This window comes from Aricia agestis, chromosome 10 (genome assembly GCF_905147365.1).
Source record: "Aricia agestis chromosome 10, ilAriAges1.1, whole genome shotgun sequence".
NCBI classification, from domain to species: domain Eukaryota; kingdom Metazoa; phylum Arthropoda; class Insecta; order Lepidoptera; family Lycaenidae; genus Aricia; species Aricia agestis.
The window spans coordinates 9,539,630-9,556,540 of NC_056415.1; the positions used below are offsets into that span (position 1 = coordinate 9,539,630).

Here is a 16,911-nt window from a genome sequence, read left to right on the forward strand (position 1 = left end):
TCAAACATTTTATCAGTAAAGTAGTGTCATCTGCGAACATAAAGGTTAGATATTTTGTTATTTTGGGCAATTCGTTTATATAAATGAGGAAAAGGATAGGACCTAATATACTCCCCTGTGGTACCCCACAGTCAGTGTTTTCATAATCAGATCTGTAAGAAACCTCTTTATTATTTTCAACTTTACTTATCTCTACACATTGTTTCCTACCTTTGAGATACGATTCAAACCATTTATATGCGTTGCCACGAATACCACATTTTTCTAATTTGTTTAATAAAAGTTTGTGGTCAACAAAATCAATCTACTCTGGTACTAGTTTTATTTGACACTATACTAACGATATAAAGTTAATTATTTTAAGTGGATAAACTTAACAATGAAAACTAATCTCAACGTGACTTTTTAACAGAAAAACAAATCCAAGCTTTCATCTTTTCAATAAAAAAACAAGTATTTCAGCACGCAAAAAAGGAATTCTATCCCATACACTTGAAACAAAGAGAGCATACACACACCGAATGTCATACATTTTTAAAATACCGTTCTTAGGAATATGGATATGAAAGAGACTCAGAATGTATGCTTTATAAACACACTTAGGGGCATTGTGAAAAGTAAATTGTATGAGGTGTCGAACAAAAGAGCCAAATACAGAATTATGTGATAACAAAGCAAAGATAATAGAATTAAAAATCCTTTGTGGGTGAGGTCGGGGCGTGCTCATTACCTTTGATGGATCGAGATGTTTAATATGCATTTGAATATACTTTATATTAGCTAAACCCGTAAACCCCGCTTAGTAAAGATACGACATTGATGGAAATTGGTATAAACAATAAACCATCATTTTAGTAATCCAATGAATGGACATTCGGTTGCGGTTTATTAAAATATTTGACATTCGCTTAGTTTCATATTTAAATATTTGAACTAAGATAAATAAAATAATGAAAAAGTAAAGATATGATACTTTTAGTAGTATGCTAAAAGAGTTAGAAAAACTTTGCTCCTTAAATGCTAAGTAGGTACTCACATACTCTCGGGCTTTCGTCCACACATTCAGCATTGCTCGATAGTTTTATTCTAAATCGATATATTTAATTCCGTCAAGCCGGCTCGATGCGAGCCTTCGAGATGTCAGTTTTGCGGTCCACACAGTAATTATTAGTCGATTATAAATAAGTACTCCAGTACTTAGCTTAAAAATCGAATTTCAAACAATACTTATTGTTTGAAATTCGATTTTTGTGAAAGAAACATCTGAATTCTGAAACATATCTCTATCTTTCTCGCACATTACAAAAAGACATTCTACGTTTCCTCTCGTTTTTCATTTTCTGCCCAAATGGGTTTCAGCAAAGGATTTAAGGTTCTGCCCTGCGATTGACATGGTATATTTCACTCGTATCACCCAATGTGGCGGACGGCGAAAACATTTGTTTCGACGTCACGAAAAAACTATACAGACAATTATTGGATGCTTCAGTGGAATCTGTTGATACCTTTGTGGAAAACGGATATTATTTGCTTTAGTTCATGTGTTTTAAGTTACTTTTACGTCATGCATTGATTGTAACAAAATGAGTGGAACCCTCAACCTCAGTCAAAAGCTGAGCTCTATTATGTGGATAATGTTTTAAGATATAACCATTAATTGACCTTGGACTTTGGAGGCATCTATTAGTTTATAATATCTAGGTAGAATATTATGATTTCTAATGAACGGAGAAAAATACATGACTAATTATAAATAAATAACTAGCTATTTGACCGAGCTTTGCTCGGTATTGGATAAAACACGATATAAGATAAATAAATCTTTATTGCAACCCCACAACAGGCCATATTTTTAAATTACAATAAAATAACTATTACTATTTAAATTAAATTTACATTTCTCTGTCAATTATATTGTCTGTCAGATGGACAACGTATAAAACAAAGACTGCAACATCTTAATAATATTTTCTGCCTCGTTTGTGTTATACCACCGCCGTCTTTGAACCAAAGCAGCGGCGGCGGCGGCATGGATCTCTAAACTAATGTCGATAAAAAATGAAACCTATAGTCTTATAGTGGCATTTTTTTGACCCAAAATAATTCGCCGTAACTATCCGGCGACGGCAGCGGGCAAACTTTTAAATTCTTATTTATAAGCCCTTAAGTGTATTTAATATCTCCAATTTCAATCTAGACCGCGCCGAAACCTAGCGTGCTACGGAACCTACTAAAATTTACGATGATAGACTGAGTCATGAGTTTTATAGATACATCTAATCACGATATGGGTCGTAATCGCGCTTTTAGAGCACCTGTAGTGCAGTAAACTCGCGGCGAATGTCGGGGCGGTTATAGAAAGATTGGATCGTATTCCGGAATCTTGTCAGGTGCCTTTATGTCGAGGAACGTCGAATTTGTGATCGTACATTTTTCGAAAATGACTGACGCTTGAAATTATTTTAAAGGAAGGTTTACCGTTCGTATAAATTGAGAATGAATATTGAATAATTTTCTTAAAGTTATGATAAGACGTATTTCATACAAATTCATTCTATAATAAGCGAATCACGCTTAGAATGTATTCTCATAATATTATCTTTTAGTTATTGATCAGATAGTTCTGATCGATAACTAAAAGACGATATACAACAAAACTAAAAGACATATACAACCAATAACACATAACACATTTTTGTATAAACAAAGTAAATATTTGGGCTTTTCATAACGATGCTAAGGGGCGATTTCATCAAAGAAATGGAACGCGTTCAAAGCACTCTGAACCGGTTCAAAACGTATAAACGCGATTATAACATCGAAATGCATTTCACCAGTATAAACTGAACGCGTTCACAGCAAATCCGAGTTTTATCTTCTGAACGCCCAAAGTCCGAAGTATAACGTCATTAAACCCGTTCAAGCCCTGTCATGGCGGAACGAAAAACATAGACAAAATAAATGTCAAGATGACAGTTTTGACATATGCGTTTGTTAGTTTATGTATTGTTTCTTGCTATTTTGTAGTTAAATTAACGTGAAAAGGCTTTAAAATGATGAAAACATGTAAAATAATCGCGTGACGTCACGTAAACTTAGATTTAATAATCGCGATCAAAAGAAGTTTGTGAAATCCAATCGAAACAAAACGAGATTTACGTCGCAGTGTGAACGCGTTCAGTGGAAACTAAGTTTTATAAAACTAAGTTTTATGTGTGTTTGGTGAAATCCCACCTAAGTGCTTAATCTACTCATTACTCAACAAAAGCGAACACGCAAAATCATCCACGCATATACAATTAAAAAGGATTGTCTAAAGAAAACACTATTCGTGTTAATTAACGTTATTTATTAAGTCGGGGGAGAGTGGGGCGCCGCGGTGCGGTATGCGGGTAGGTAAACAAAAACGCGTGCGCCAGCCCTTTTTTACAGCATTGTTTGGCACATCTATCATAGTTACTGAAGGGCATTTTATCTCAACTCTGAATATTTTATGTAAAACTTGTGAATAATGCGAGCTAATTATTTATAAAGAGGTTATCTTTTTGTGGCGAAATATTAAAGTGATTGTACAGTTTTGCGTTTATTTTAGTTAAGTGTGAATAGATTTATTGAGATATTATTGAGATATTATATCCTGGTATAATTATTTATCTAAATTAAATAAAATTAAACATAGATTACTTAGGTAGGGGAAAGATATTAAATAACTAAGTTTCATTTCATAAAAAAAATACTGCGTTATTGCTAAGAAATAAGTTAGTTTTTGTTGTAATTAATTTATTAAATGGTTTTTTCTATGTTTTCCTTCAGTACTGTGTAGAAAAATATCAAAAATAAAATATTGAAAATAGGAAAATAAGTATTTCAAAGTGATAAATTCTGAAAGTGTTCGTGTGTGAAGTGTTTAGATAGTGCAGGCGCCGGGCGGGACTATCTAGCGAGCAATACAATCTCCTATATTCCATCATATTATTATCTTCATACATGCTTTTCCTCGTGACTTTGCTCAGAAAACAAAAGTTAGTACTTACATATCTTTTGAAACTGTTATGAAACATTGAAAATGGTTATATCTAGTACGTGGACAAAATTACTTTTTATTATAATTCTGAAGATTTTTCTGTATGTTCAATGTTCATTTTAATAAAATAGTTCACGTAATATTCTTAGTATGTTATATCAAATTTAAAAAATATCTGTATAGAGGAAATAGATTTCCATTCAAAACAGTGGCACCCCGAGGCACACGAATTCCATTCCATAACAAAGACCGAATCGAACGTCATAAAAATTCCGCAGTTATAAAATTTAATTTAGCCATCCGTCGGCGCAGATACCTCGAAATGAACAATAGTGGAAACGGTTTGTATTTTGTGAGTGAATTAAATGGACACATTACACAGTACGGCGCGCGGCGCCCGCGGCGATGCGGCACAAAGGTCCCCGAGCCACCCGGGCCGTTCTATTATTGAAAAGGGGTTGATCAAAGCCTGGGGATACGTTTTCATACGTTTCTTTTCTGTTTTTACAGGTGTTTTTTGAAGTTTTCATTTTGATTTCCACAGAAAGTAATTATTTCATTTGCATTGTTTCGCCATGAATTCTTTTGATGGTTTACGTTCGTATTGATGGAGTTTTAATTATTTTAAAATTATAATGGTTTTGTGAAGTAACGATAATTAAAAATTATCCTGCACCTCCTGCCGCATTGGTATAATAAATAAATAAAATTTAAAAATTAATTACGTTTTGTTTTGTGTTTATGCAATCAAAATTGTAATGGTTATTCCATTCATTAGGATGTTTCGGGTTTTGTTAGATGCGAATTTCAGGCTTCTGTTCACAAACTCTAATTACCGGTGAAAAGCTTTTGTTACAAAACTTTTACTTTGCCGTCAAAATTTATTGCGAAAAACATGATTTTATTTAAGTACGGAGGCATTCGGCTAGGTTTGAGCTGAATTATTTAACACCTAAAATTACAAAATTTATTAAAAATGTTGCGGATTTGTTTTGTGTTATAAAATAATTTCATTTTTAATAATTTACATTCCTAGGACCAAGGTTATAATAATGACTAATAATAACATAACAACAGTGAACACCTAATAGAAACCTCCATGAAAAATGCTTAAAAGTAAAACAGATATCCAAACCTTTTTTTTACCAAGTGAAATTTACCAAGTTCGCTCGGTAACGTTAAAAATGAGTCTATAAACGCAAAATTGTTTACTACCAGCCTACATCGGCGAAATGAAAAGTTTTCCCATCAGCCAATGACATCGATTGGCGTCTACATCTTTGTAAAGAAATTGGCAGGAACGTGCAAGGGAACTTCAACCTTATACCCACGGTAAAGGAAGCGGCGGTGTTGCCGTGACGTGTTGCAGTGCAATCCATCATTTATGAACATAGAGAAGAAAGGAGAAAATATTGATGGGCTCGCTGCCGACACTTTAAACAAGGGTCCGTTGATTAATATTAATACTAGTGTAACTCTCATAAAGTTAATATACCTAGGGAAATAGAGCAACAATCTCGAGCTGTCAAACGTAACCGAAATTGGTTTCATCTGTGTGTAAAAATATGTGTACGTATACACTTACACAAGCATGATTGAACGTGATTTCTATGAGATTAAATTGTCAACGTGCAGCACGTGCCGACTGGATGTCAAAAAAAGATTGCTGCTGTCATGTATCACACGTCTCTTTTTACCACGCAGTGTTACTGATAGTGACATCTCTCTTGCTCAGGCCTATTCCACTAGGTATATTAACTTTATGGTAACTCTACGCCTCAAAGGTGCCAACGAAACAAAAAAAATCTTGCCTCTTTTTTGTTTTCGCTCGTATCGTGTCATGCTTCTCGTACATCTCCCATTTTATAGATACGGGCAGTATGGCAAATAAGGCAAAACGGTAGGTTTATTAGTTTTACTAGTACAATCATCCTGTGTGCTGCCATGAGCGTATGAGTAATTTAAGTGAAACTTTTACGCGGAACAAACACTTGCGGCATTTTGCACTCCCACTCCCACCTTTATTCTTATGAGTCAATGTTTTGTGTTTTTACTGAAGAAAACGTTCGTGGGTATGTCGTTAATAAAGAAAAATACACTTAGCTTTTTCAGTTTTGCAAAAAATTGCTTTACAATCCGAAGCGCCTTTAAAGCGTATGAGTAGTTCAAACGTAACCCAAGAAGAATAGTTCACTAGGGTTAAATACATAGTGAAAACAGCCTGATGATTTTCATTTTAGGAAATAAGTAAAGATGTCGAGTGAAATACTTCACTGACTGCCCAAGTAGCACAATATGGTATATTCTGTTACTGCTTTTAAGCGTGTTTAGCACATTTATATTTTATTGATATAAATAGAAAAAAAAATATGTTATTTACTGGTTTTCTCATTTGACGTTTCCAGTATACCACAAAAAGACAAACAGACTTAATATTGTTACTCTCTGTGTACATATTTTTATCACTATAGACTTTTTACAATAAGTTTCAACAACAAAGCCTCGAAAAGGCATTAAGCCATTAGAATAGATCCTTTGATGTTAACATATCTAGTAAACACGCCGATTACAGAACATATTATAGTCTGTTTACACAACATATCCGAGCAGATTCGCTTATTAAGCTGTAAGAGGAGTAATACGGTGTGGGCTGTTATGTACATACTGATACCGTGGTAGTAATTGCTTTCATTGACATGCCTAGCCCGGAGCTGCGCGGAGAATGCCCCAATAATTAATAGAACATAACCTATCGAAATCGGCTTACGGTATTGAGCCCATCTCTAATTTCTTGGATACAACTTGTTAATTCTATTAACATGAATGGAATTGATTTGATATATGAAAATTGAATTAGATTTCGTAATGTTTTTTACGGAATATATTCTGCTTTCTCACAAAAAAGCTGACTCGGCCGTTGACTAAAAAGTTGGTTGACACATTAATTTATTACAACGCCTCTGTACAAAGTATATTTTAACAAGTAAATAGCTTAAGCATACATTACTCGTTGCTTAAGTTTGTATTACATAACATAATCATACAAACCTAAGCATTTTATAAGTTTAGCAAAAGTTTTTGATCACACGTTTGTCTTCACACAATGTATTAGCACCTTCACTGCGGCATTATCTTCAAACAAAGTATGGTAAAGTTCAGCCAGATCATGGTCTAATTTATGTCCAATTTGGATTTTACAGTCTATGAGTACTAAAACTATGCTTTGAATACTCAAAGTTGGGTACGGTAATGAATTTTTCGTGAAATTAGCAGACGAATTTCACCTGAGTTCCAGTTTATAGAATTCCGTTCATTTATTTCGAAATATGATTGCAAGTTGCAATGATTAATTGTGTCTTATCTTAGAGCTGAAGATTAATGCATTAAGTTACCTAATATTTTAATGTAACTATAAAATATACACAAAGTTACAAGCGTGTACTTTATTAAGTACAAACCTAGATACCTAAAGGTTTTGCATATCAAATACCTTATTAAATTTATAAAAAAACAAGTTTGACATTCAACGATTATTAAAAGAATTCATAATTTCTTGTCAATTCTTTTAGTCAGATCGTGAAGGTATTTTTTTAAATGAAGCATACTTACCCTTAAATTTAAGATATTCTTATTAATTTATATAATATTTTTGGTATCTTTTTCTTTGTACTTGAACATCAGCTAAAGCCATTTATATGTAAACTCAATATGAAGGTGAGATAAAGGGGTGTTTTCAATCACATTAAACATAGGTTCACTCCCATGGGTCCCCCACCATAGAGCACGTGACATTGACAAATTAAAGTGTCCGTGAGCGAAAGATTTGAAAAAAGACGGATCATGTTCGAAGTTTAAGTACGATGTAAATAGAGGAAAACAATGTTTTGTGTATTTTGAAGATCGAATCAACGAATCAACAATTAATGATCTCTGCAACCTGTCGCAAGATATTGAGAATTTACTTCTCTGAATTGAAAAAGTCACTCGGAACATAAAAAGAGGAATGGGCGAAATGATGTAAAGCTAGAGGCAAAATATCGTGACTTATTTTTATTAATTACTAGCTTTTTGCCGCGCCTTCGCCCATGTTCCAGCACATATTTGATAAAAATAAGGAATAAAAGGTAGTCCATCCAGACTCCGAAGCTTAAACATCTTGTCTTTCAGCCAAACCCTTTCTTATTAACGAAGAAGTAACAAAAAACTTACTCCTTTAATACAAAAAAAAAAAAATGATGACGAAACATAAATAATATAAAATCAGCGAAATACTCTTTGCATTTTTAAAGCAACGGCTTAAAACTCTAAGTGCAGTATACAGAGTGTCTAAACTGTTGGCAACATAAACTCAAGACGTCAGGTGTTCTTGTAATGAACAAGTTGCAACTTCCGACTAGCCGAATAAGCCTCCAGCTATAGACCTCATTCTTTGCCTACATACTTACTAGATGTTGTATGTATCACAGACATAGATCATGATAGATACCGAATGTGTATGTACTTCGCGTGCCATATCGCGCTCCCAAACGACGAGCAATGCTCGTCTTTCGAAAGTCTGTTCTTTAGTCTGCTATCGGAATCGGACGTCAATCAGAATTTTAAAAATGTCTAAATGCGTAAAAGTGCCGTATTGAGCTGTTGAAATAGAAGCGTTGGCCTAGATAATGGACACTTATCATCGGTACGTCACAGTAGCTATAAAAAAGTGACACGCTCGTTTTCATACAAATAGAGCGACACGGTATCTATCTTGATCTATGTCTGTGGTATGTATGCATGCAACTTTGGTGTGCAGCAATTGTTGTATTTTTTTCTGCAATAAAAATGTTTATTGCAGAAAAGTGTATTTATGTAGCTGCCTTTCCAATGTCTATGTTATTTCCTAGGAGTTAGAACTCAAAGTAACATTCAAATTGGTAATTTAGTGGTTTGAGAGTGAAAAGGTACACACAGAGTACAGACAGACATCCGTATTACACTTTTGCATTAATATTATTATTTTTAACAAAAAATTAAAACCAACTTCCAGGGTAAAAAAAATAGCATCCTTAAGTTAATGTTGAATTGTTTAGTTCAATTTTGTGGTACATAAGTCGCTTAGAACTTGAATACGATATTTACGCCGCCGCCGTCGCCCCTGCGGCGCCGACCGCCGTGTATAAACAGCCTATTGGTGTTGTTATGTTATATGTACATAATTATTATTATTGTATCCATACCTGCTATGCCTTGTACTATTATCTATTCTGTGCCATGAGACATTGGTGACCTTAACACGACGTGGTAATGATGATGATGACGATGATGATGATGATGAATATGAATTGCATAGAAGCATAATGCATAATGTTCTTAAAACAACGCCGAAACTCCCAAACGTGTATCTATAAGGAGTCAGGAGTTCTCTCAGCACTCAGACTCAGACTTTTTGGTAGCATATTCTTAGTACACTTCACATAAAACCAAAATCACAATATGTTTCCATATAAATTTCGAGGAGTTCCCTCGATTACTCATAAATCCTATCATCAGGTCACCACTTTTGTGAACATGGTACCAATTTGGAGTGAAACCTAATACAACAAAACAAAAATTTCGAAAATCGGTTCACAAACGGCGGAGTAATCGTTGAACATACAAAAAACCACAGCCGAACATAATATAACCTCCTCGTTTTTTGGAAGTCGGTTAAAAAAAAGAATCGATGAAATAAATCGAGTTTAGCTTGCAGTGTTAATTTATATTTACATTTTTATGTATAACTCTAGTAAAACAAATAACAATAGTAAATGGCAAGCTAAAAGCCATTTCGACTGACTATTTTAGCCATGCGGTGAAAGCGCATGTACGAGTATATCCCGCATTACACGTAAACCTGAAGTCGGGATCTAATTCCAAACTAGTTTGTTCAAGGAAACACGGCATATTACTAACAATGTGAGAAGTCATGAGCAGCGCGGGAAACTGCAGCGTGAGTCCCGCGTTCACTAATTACCGCGTTTACGTGCAGGTATTGGCGGAAAGTCAAATTTTGATTTTCCCTTGGAATCATAAAGTTAATATACCTACCTTCCGCTAGGTATATTAACTTTATGCTTGGAATCAATAGCAATGTTAGTAACATAGAATATCATTGATCAATAGCTAGTAATAGTTGTAATTTCAGTGACGGTTCGCGGATTAAGAAATGTCTGGCTCCGCTCCGGGCAAAACCTAGAGTATGGCAGTATCTTACGAAAATAGATTAGACTGTGTTTTCACGATAAAAATTACGAAGTCCACAAGTGTTCACCAAATATTAATAATCACACAGACCACAGTCTACTACTATGCAAATATCACAATCCGTTGAGCAACTTTACTGAATTCCAAAAAGGAGGAGATTTCTTAATTTAACTGTATATAGTATTATGTTATGCGTGAAGCAGGAACAATACACAGTCACAAAATTCGGTTTATTATTGTGACAATGTATGCTGTAGCCTGTATGTTAATAAATGTATGCAATATGCAAACACCAACCATCATTCGTAAGTCGAAAAGATAGAAACGAGGAACTCTCCAATCTCCATTAGTTTGTTTCTTTTATTATATCGTATTTTGCGAACGCAAATTGTTTGTGATTCAATAAGCTTATTACATTCAGAATGTTGACGAGGCAATATAACTTTTTAAATTAATGCATGACGAAAACATTCGGAGGAGAAGGAAATTGGGTTATTAATATTAAAAAATATAGTCACTTTACGTAAACGTGTTATATTTTCTTATGAAATTCTGCTCGAGTTTATCATTATCAGCTTGTTTAAGTAACAGAGCGATGCTTATGGTGCTTATTTAGCGATGGGAGTGTAGTGTTATGGTATCCCTATTTTATTCGGGCTTCGTCTTCGTTAAGGACGATGGCATTTTGGCTAAGAGCCGTGGTTTATAGTGGTAGTTCATGAAAAACGAGTGACGTGGTTTAATTTGACGTTGAATTCAAAATATTTTTTTTCCCGACTATTATAGCGAAGCCAAAATAAAAGGATGTTATCAGTCTTTATAAATTCTAAGGTTGGGTTGCACCAGAGGCGTGGTTAAAGTTAAAGTTATGGTTATAGTTAAGGCTAAATTCAACTTTAACCTTAACTTTGACCGGAGAAATTGACAGATGACAGCTGGTTCAACAAGGTTATAAATGAACGTGGACGGGGGCGCTGCTGGTAAAGGAGAACTGGCGTCAAAATGGCGTTTTTGTATGATGACAGCGTTAGTTCCTTTTTCGCCACGTGCATTTAAAACCTTGTCGAGCTCTATGGTTATGGTTAAATATGGCGTCTTGATGGCGTCCATTTTTAACTTTAACCAAAGATTTGACATTTTGCATTGTAGTTAAAGTTATAGTTAAAGTGAGTTGGTGCAACCGAACCTAAGTGTTTTACAGCTCTGTTGTTCAATGGCAGCGCCTAAACTACCGATTTCTTGAATGATGCATTACTCTCAATTAATAATGTATCATTAGTAAAAAATAGTAGAGACTTATAGAAATATTAACTTTTAACATGCGTCGGAAGATTTTTCAACTTTTTAACTTTATTCGAACGACCAAATTTGTCAGTACAATAACACCACGCCCATCGAACGGGGAATTGTTATAAGTTATTAGCAACAGTGCAGTTCGAAGCTGACTTACAATGGGACTTACCGTCCGCCCGTTTACACTAACTTGTCCATGCTAGTGCAGCTTAATCACCAGCTCCCAACTTGCTACGAGCTGTATTTTAACTAACAAATTTTGGTCAATATTTGACGCTTTTTACCCAAAATGTCAACGAAGTTTTGGTTGATGCATTTCCCTAAACATTTAATGCGTCCGTATTTAATTTATTTTCGTAATATTTTTATTATGTCTAGTGTGTTTGTGCTTATAAGCGATGCTCTACAAAAAATGGTCTACGAAAATAAATATGAAAATATCTGTAAAATGTTCATCGGAAAAAATATATCGACTAAATAATCGAATGAAAAGGTATCGACTATCGAACATAATATGAAAGGATTTAAATTGAATTCAATCGAATCGAGAGTTTTATAGAGGGCGTTGATTAAAAACGAATAAAGATTCCGGAATAAAACACAACGAAATCCCCGTGAACTGATAATATATTAAACGCTTTTTAATAAAAGTCTCTTTTAGATAATTAATTAAGGGGCTGGCTTCCACAATTTTGACGGTTTCAATTATTTTACGGTTCTTTCCTGAAAGTTGAATAAACGTTATTAATTAATAAACTATTGATTAAATCAAAAGGCCAAACTTTTTGCGGAGCGGTAATTTTGTATTTATATTTTAACACTCATTTTTAATTTGGTCCGGCTGGAACAAAGTTTGTTTTTTTTAGGTTTTACAATTTTACTGCATTGTTCGTACTTTGCAGGTTTAATAGAAAAATTATCTATGTATCTCGCTAAATATAAAACTTCTTGTAAATTATACCTAAGTATTAATTTTCCTTTAAAGGTACCTACCCAAATATAACATAAAAATAAAAATTTATACATGTGTTACCTGCAAACAATAGTGATTCTTAATACAAAAGCTGTTGATGATAATAAGTATTAATTTTTCAACTAATAGAGTTCACCGCTGACCTGAGCAAAATCTGTTAAATTATTATGCTCCCATATACCTCGAAGAAACAAAAAGATCTAACTGATGATTAACTTTAACCGAGCGTTGCGGAATGGGGCCTCGTTTAACGTCGGGTGGTCCCAGGGGGGCTCCACGTCATTCCCTCCTTTTAATATATTCGCGCTAAGTTATAACATTATGTCACTTAATTATTAATTGCCATAAATTGTAATAGTGTTACCGATGTGTAAACAACATTATTAAAATAGTTTACCGTTCAACTGTCGAAGTTTTAATTAATTATGACACAGTGTTGAACAATATTTTAAAGTCCTTAGCGTGAATATATTATTATTTTTACCTTTTAGTGGTTTCTACTATATTAAACTTTTGTACTGTTGGTATTATTTGTGTGATCTGTTGTTTCATTATGATAATTATTTTAACCCGTCGATCGTGGAAAAACGAGACACAATAGAATTTTTATTGTGTCTCGGTCACCGGTGACCGTATGGGGCTTGATGAAGAGCAGATATGGCAGATTCAGTAGAAAATTAGTATCTACTTGTCCATGCTGAAAGTTACAGACTGCAGAAGCAGTTGCTCAAAAGCTAAATTGATGAAATCGACTATTAACTAAAAAGTGAAGTATAATTTGTACTAAGCTAATAGCACTTTTAGGGCCTGCTTCACCACTACCTGATAAGTGCCGGATAGGCTATCAACCACCCAACTTGACAGAAAAGATATATAGATAGATATAGATATAAGATAGTAGATAAAATATTTCATCTTCTAAAAGTCACTAACAAACTCTTAAACAGTAATCTGAAATCCGAGTGTACCCGTCATATTTACCTCTAATTAAAAATGACGTATAAGTAAAGTAAACTTTTATTTATACTTTCAAACAGATTATGACTTTAACAAACTCGTACATCAACAGTAACAAACTGGGATCCAATCCTAACCCGTCGTATTTACCTTTAATTTTTCAAAGCGGTGAGAAAATGACATTTAAATCCGGACTCAGTACGTAAACACACTCGATTCTAACTTAATATCCGCGGATTGGTGGTTCGATTAGATTTTTCTCCGACAGACAGCACTCGAAAACTCGCTAAACTATTTGCCGATTCCGAATTACTGCTCTTAGTATTCAGTTTGAGGATATTTTTAATTCGATGTGCTGTAGTCAATTTTAGGGTTTTTATCAAATACGTTCAAAAGTTTTTATCCGCAATCTGTTTAATTAACCGACTTCAAAAAAAGGAAGTCATCAATTCGACGCGTACCTATGTATGTAACATTTCTAGAATGCCCAATTTATGTTAGTCTATATCAGCGTCTGAACAAATGTGCCAAATTATGTATGTGTGTATGTTATTTATGTTTGTGTTCGGATATCTCTGGAATTACAGTTCTGATTTCAGTAATGCTTTTTTGGTGTACTAGGTATTGTTCAACTTAGGGAATAGTGCAATTTTCATCAAAATTGTTTCAGTAAATATTCTGACCGTCGCATCTCAATATGCCTTGGATAACGTACTGTATGTAAGAAAGAACTTAAATAATTTCAAAAAGAAAAGCGACAATCATTGTTTTAACACTAGGAATAAGAACAAATTAGAAATACCAGTGATCAGACTTAGCAAAGTCAGCATATCTTTTAAAGGCCAGTGTATACGCCTGTACAATAGAATCCCAGAAAACGTTCAAAATCTCTCTATCAATAAATTTAAAAATGTAGTAAAAGAACGTTTGTGTACTAAAGCTTATTATAAAATCAATGATTTCATCGACGACAACACACCTTGGGAATAGGGTGGTTCTTACAGGCTACTAGAATATTTTTTTTAATTCCTATTGTAAATAGCTCTTAGTGATAATATTGTTATATAACACAGTCAAATTAACTAGACGCATGGTCATGACGTCATTACGAAGCTTGCATATACATTCCAGTGGTACGTCAGGTTAATGTGACCGTGTTGTACTGTATATGTTTTAAATTGTAATTTTCCATCTTTTTAGTAAAAGATGGCCCCGTGCGAGTTTCTTACGCCGGTTCTTCTCGCCGGGTTAGTTCCCGAACCGGTGGTAGGCACCGTAGTATCGACGTTCGGTAAAGTTTTTGTAAAAAAATTACTCCGAATAAAAATATTTTTGATTTGATGTTTGATTTTGATTTGAGTAGTTTTGGAGAAACAGAGTTTTAATCCTCAATTACGTATAATTTAATTGAAGTCGGTTTTATCTTTTTAAAGTTATTGAATATCAGAGTTACATATTATAACCGGCAGGTAAAATGGCATCGTAAATATCTTTGCAATGTGCAAAATGTGCAAATACTTCCGTGTACAGAAATCTATGACTGTCAACAAAATGTTAGCAAAATTTTCGACACTGAAATCGTTGTTTGTTCTGTATGTTTGTACACTACGTGCTTCGAGTATACTGAAGCTTGAAATTTTATCAAACAGTCTTTATTTAGATTTGTGGTAATAGGTAAATTCACATTAACCATACGGATACTGAATATATGTAAATAATCTTGATATTTGTACGTATAAATGTTTCTTTACGGTATCAAAGAGCAGCAGTCGTTAATATTTGGTTGAAAACCAAATACTTGTATATCTGAATAATATTATTATATATTATTACTAAGGTCGTAAAATGCTAGTTTTGACTAAAATATTAATCTAATCATATTGTATATTATATTATGTTTGAATTAAGATTGGTAGTGTAATGAGGGTGCCTCTTATTCTCTCAAAAGTTCTAGTGCCACAAGTCTACAATTTCGGAGATGTTTCAATTTTGTCTTGCTTTTTTTGCTATCATTACTTATATTCTTACATAGCTTGATGTGAGTAGTTTATGTATTTACTAGAGCTTTAGATCGCGAGAACATAAACAATAAACATCTAAAGCCTGCACCACAATATTTTCTTGCGGCAGAAATCAAGCAATGAAAATCAACCACTGCCTAGTTCTCGTTTACTAATTATTTTCCATATTTGTACGCAAAACAATAATTGGTGTATTTGAAATATTAACAGTGCTGTCGGTCCGTCGGGCTCTCGTATTTGTCACGGGCGGTAATGCCGCCCCGGGTATATTATTCATAAGGCCTCAGCGGTGCGCCCCATACGGAATATTAGAGGCATATCTGCCCAGTTTATCCGGCTTTTCAAATTCATCGCTAACTTAATTGTTTTCGACGTCGGATAGTTCGGTTATTGATTTACAAAGTGCATGATTTGCTGTATAATTTTTTGCATCAGTAGGTTAGGATTGATAAAGTATTCATACAGCAAAGCCATCTAAAAAGGTAAAGAATATTTTTTTTTAAAATAGACGATTAAAATATGAGTTCATAAACAAGAACTCTACTCCTAAAACCTCTACTATAGAGTACTCTATACTATAGAGTTTTAGAATAATAATAAAATATAAGAATTATAGTCTTCTTGTGAAACCAGTAAGTATGTAACTGGGGCCGGGGCAATGATTATTAAACACCTTTTAATTTAACATGTAACACGTGTAGAAATACTTACCTCCATAATATAATCCTGCTCACCTCACTCACGCGTTCATTAGTTTTTTAATTCATAATTCACAACGCCATGCGTGGGCACAAACGAGGTAGGACCGCAAGAAGTAAGTCCTAAGATTACACGAATGCAATTACTATTTTTAATCTCCTTAATCTCTTCTTACCCGACGTAGGGCCTTAATAATGCCCTTATTATGCTCCTCTGTGAATAATATAAAAGTTTTGTAACGTTTCTGCTTTTGAGATTTATGTTCAAATATCCTAGTAAAATTCTATTCCCGTGTACGTACTCTCAACGGAATAGGTAAGGAGCCATCGCACGGACTACGTACTACAAATGTTGCTGAAAAATGAATACGAGATTTAAGTACACGTGCCGTTTTTATGAGGCTCTTCCCGGTATTGAATTTATGATTAATCTCTAATCGGGGCTAGTCTGTGTAAGTTGTAGTGGTCGTATTAGTTAATTCTCCGTGTAAAATATTTTAAAGTAAGCCTTTGATAGTCTTTAATATCATGTTCCCTTCAATTCTCAAACCTCTATCTCTCGATGAAGGTTCGTCTACAAATGGCGTGAGACTTATTTGACGACTCTTGACTTTGTCTCCTGCGCAGCTGCCTGGTTTTAATAACCGGTAACCGGCGTCACTAAAACCAATGAAACATAATATAATATAAATATACCACTCCCACAACGGTTTCGGTAAC

General features: G+C 34.1%; 1 protein-coding gene across 4 annotated transcripts in view; it reads left to right on the forward strand.

Annotated features, from left to right (window-relative positions):
• LOC121731317 (polypyrimidine tract-binding protein 1) overlaps nucleotides 1–16,911 on the forward strand; it is a 468,460-nt gene that overhangs the window by 205,582 nt on the left and 245,967 nt on the right. The gene's annotated exons all lie outside the window — the stretch shown is intronic.